A 3,888-nucleotide genomic window follows, 5' to 3' on the forward strand; every position below is an offset into this window, starting at 1 on the left:
CTTCATGTCACGTTTTAGATCAGCACCCACAAGATATCATGACTGCCCTAATCGTGTCTTCTTGAGCAATCAGAACCGTGGGTACCTCTTGCTCTCTTCTCCCTCTTCCTCATAATCTCCATCTCTCTAAATATCAGTGACTTCCCTTCAGCTCTTAAGCCCTGAGGACAACTTCCTTTGGCCTGTCTCTCCAACAGCCCGTTATAACAGCCTAACTCAATTAAAACAGAGCTGCCCATCGGGTCTCGGGTTCCATCCCCTCTCACCTTGACAATTTAATCTGCAACAGTGTCTAAAAGTCAAGAATGTGAATGACCTGGAAGTGAGGCTTGGTACAACTCCAAGTGGGCTGCTGAATGGATTTCTCCAAAATGCCACAGCCGTGGCCGAGGACTCCTTTCACGGACACATCCGAAGTCCCAGGGAACACTCAATGGCTCATATGTCTGAGGCTGCTGGCTCAAGGGTGCCTGGGCTCCGCAGGGCCAGCGACTGGAGCCTGACTTGTCTAATGTACTTCTTGGAGCTCTCTGCATAGTCAAGTGCCCAGAGGGTTGTAAGAGCACTCACAGCTCCTAAGCACTTTCCAGACGAACACAGGGCTGGCCTCAGGCAAAAAGTTTGTCAGGAAGTTGGGCTTTTCAAGCTCTCTAGCTTCATTTTCCTACAGAATACTGATTTATTTCACAGTGCTCATCGATTACTCTGTTAAACTATACCACGGCCCTAAAAACAGCCCTGAACGGGCAGGCATGTTCGCCACTGATCTTTTTAATCTAGTAAGATATTATTTTCCATTTTTCCCTGCTACATTGATGTGCAATTGGCCAACTATACACTTTCAAAGTATCAAACTCAATGTTTGATATATGTTTCTGCTATAAATAACCAATAAATAACCAAATCAAGCAATTAACATAACCATCACCGTACAGCCTTTTGTTGTGTGGTAAAGAGGACCTAAGGCCCATTGACCTGGCTAATTCCAAGGACTGAATGCATTCTTATGTAATAGTCCCCAGAAAGGACAACTGAAAGTCCATGTCCATGACCTTTGGCCAAGAGCTCCCCCATCGTCCCTGCTAGCCCTTATTCTCACCATTTCTGTGAGTTTCGCTTTTTCACCATCTACTTGTGAAGCGATTTGGGATGTGACTCAGCAGGATGTCTCACAGGCTCATCTACTTCATGGCATCACAAATGGATGTATTTCCCTCTTTCTAAAAACTATGGAATGGAGTGCGCATGCATGCGTGCGTGCGTGCGTGCGTGCGTGCGTGCGTGTGTGTGTGTGTGTCCATATCCCATTTTCCTTATTCAGCTGGGAATAGACATTTAGACATTCCACGGTGCCTCCATGTCTTGCTTCTCACGAGCAGTACTCCAGCACAGGAGTGCGGGTATCTTTCCTACAGAGTAATTGCTGTCATGGTCTCTGTGTTATTAATAACAACGCTTTCCACGTGAAGCACCTGAAAGATTCTCAGGAGACAGGAAGCATCTCCAGAGGACTCCATGTGTGTGAGTTGGGGGTATTTCATATGTATGAAGGCTGCTAAGACCACAAAAGAGTTACAAAGCAGGAGCCAGGCAGTTTTCGATGCCACACACTTATATTGCCTCCCAGCCTACCTGTCCAACTTACAGATCGAAATGGGATATTATATCTTTGATCATTCTAGGGTCAACTAAGTTCATTAAAATTAAGCTGCTTGTCACCTTCCAGAACCCTCATCACTATGTTCTACTCAGCCACCTACTTCAAAAGCCTCATGACCTACTTTTGATTCTTAAATGTGCCAGCCCACACAAAAGAACCATGGTCTTTATTTAACTATTCTTTTAAAATAGTAGAGGCTAGAGAGATGTCACAGCAAAAGCAACTGCTCAAAGGAAGAAGTTAAAACTTAACTGAAACAGATTTTATTAGCATATTAGAGGACATTTATGGTCTGAGGATAGATGGTAATGAATAAAAACACTGTGGTACCTGAAAGGGGACTTAGTGGTGAATTGGGGCTCTAAAAACCCTACCATGTGTTTTAAAATCTAAGTAAAAAGAATGACCATTTGGCTGAAACCTGGATTCTTCTGTTCTTGAAAAGGTTGATCATTTCAGCTTCCGCAGAGTTCTACATGCAGCTACCAGGACCAACCTGATGTGGCCTGATGCCAACCTGAGTGGCCTGTGCTACCATGACCGTGGAGTCATCTAGGCCAGGGCTGCTACCAAGGGCCATGGGTCCATAGCCCCTTTGTATCCAGGGTCCACAGTCAAAGTCCGTGGCTCATACCACCGAAGGCAGTGCAGAAACCCAGGTTCTAGACCAATACCTGAGGCAATGTTGGTGCCCGAGGATCATGCTGTTGTCGAGGTCTTGCAGATCTGGGTGGCCTATGATGTCACCCAGGGCCATGTTGCTGTCTGGGCCTGAGCTGTGGCTGGGAGACATGTCTGTGTCTATGACCCTAGCACAGCTAGGGTCAATGTTGAGTTCTGTGGCTCCTATCACCACCGGGTGCATTGTGACTACTCCGGGTCTCTACGCCCTCCTGGGACCATGACAGAGTCTGAGAACCACTCTGCTACTGAGTCCATGCCAACCTGAGAGGCCTAAGCTGCCACCTGGGGCCATGGTTACATCCAGGCCCGAGCTGCTGTTAATGGGCACATTTGCGTCTGTGGTTCTGTTGCAGCTAGAGTCTGTGTTAATGCCCATCACCCGTGTTACAATAGGGGCCCATACAATCCACGTGTTGAACCATGACTTGAAGTACAAGGGTCTCACTCAGCTAGCCCCTCCCCACACAGGCCAGAGAGAATAGCCCCTGTCCTCACCTCAGAACAGACCCCATCCCTCACCAGCCCTGGAATAACAGACCTAGATGACCTCCATAGAGGAAAGCTGGCTCCACTCCTAATAGGAGAGCTCTCTGGGCCCCAACACATGGAAAAGATGGCCCCATCCCTCACCTGACAGGAGTGGCTCCAATGGCCCCAACTGACCAACTCAGCAACCACTCAGGTATCCATCCAGGGCTCTGAGCAGGCACATCCCAATGTCTGCCCCATCTATGACCTGCTGGAGTATTTGAAGGGGCTGGTCCTGCAGAACCATGGTCACATGGTCTACATGACTCAGGGCAACAGCTGGATATCCAGGGAATTTCTGTGTGGGTCCAGTGTTGATGGCATGCCAGAACCTGACCAACAACACACGACACATTGAACATTCACCAGGAAAGCTGTTTGGACAAACGGTAAGCAATATGATACACAGCACCCCTCCCCCAGGGCCACTGAGATGAATGAAGAGGTTGTAAGGGGCAAAGACTGAGGGGGGAAGTGTTTGGTTTGGGTTTTATTTTATTTGTTTGTTTGTTTGCCTTTTTGTTGAATTGTTTGTTTTCCCATTGGAAAAAAAAAACTCTTATTTTTATTTATTTTATTATTTCTATTCTTTTTCCTCCTTCTTGTCTTTATCTTATTTTTATTATTTCTTTTTTAGCTTTACGTTGGAGGGGACACTACAAAGGTGAAAAGCAGATGTGGAGGGACTGGGGTAGGGGTGGGGTTAGGGTGCCTGATGTGAAATTCCCAAAGAATCAATTTTAAAAATTATTTTCCTCTCGCCTAAAGTTGTAAAGTTGTGCAATCTTGGCCCAGATTGGTAGCTCTGCTCAGGAAAGTCCTGGGGGGGCTCAGGTGATTTCCAGTGTTGTGGTCCCACTATTGCCCCCTGTGAGCCTAAGAGAACATGATCATATCCCACGGAGCAGCATGGAGGCAGGATGAAAAGGCGGGGGGGAGGGAGGTTCTTTCCTGTGCTTTCTTATAAAAAAGAGAGCCTCATGGTGGTGTGCACTTGTAATCCCAGCACTTTTGAA

The sequence above is a fragment of the Arvicola amphibius genome, chromosome 5 (genome assembly GCF_903992535.2).
Source record: "Arvicola amphibius chromosome 5, mArvAmp1.2, whole genome shotgun sequence".
Classification (NCBI taxonomy): Eukaryota; Metazoa; Chordata; class Mammalia; order Rodentia; family Cricetidae; genus Arvicola; species Arvicola amphibius.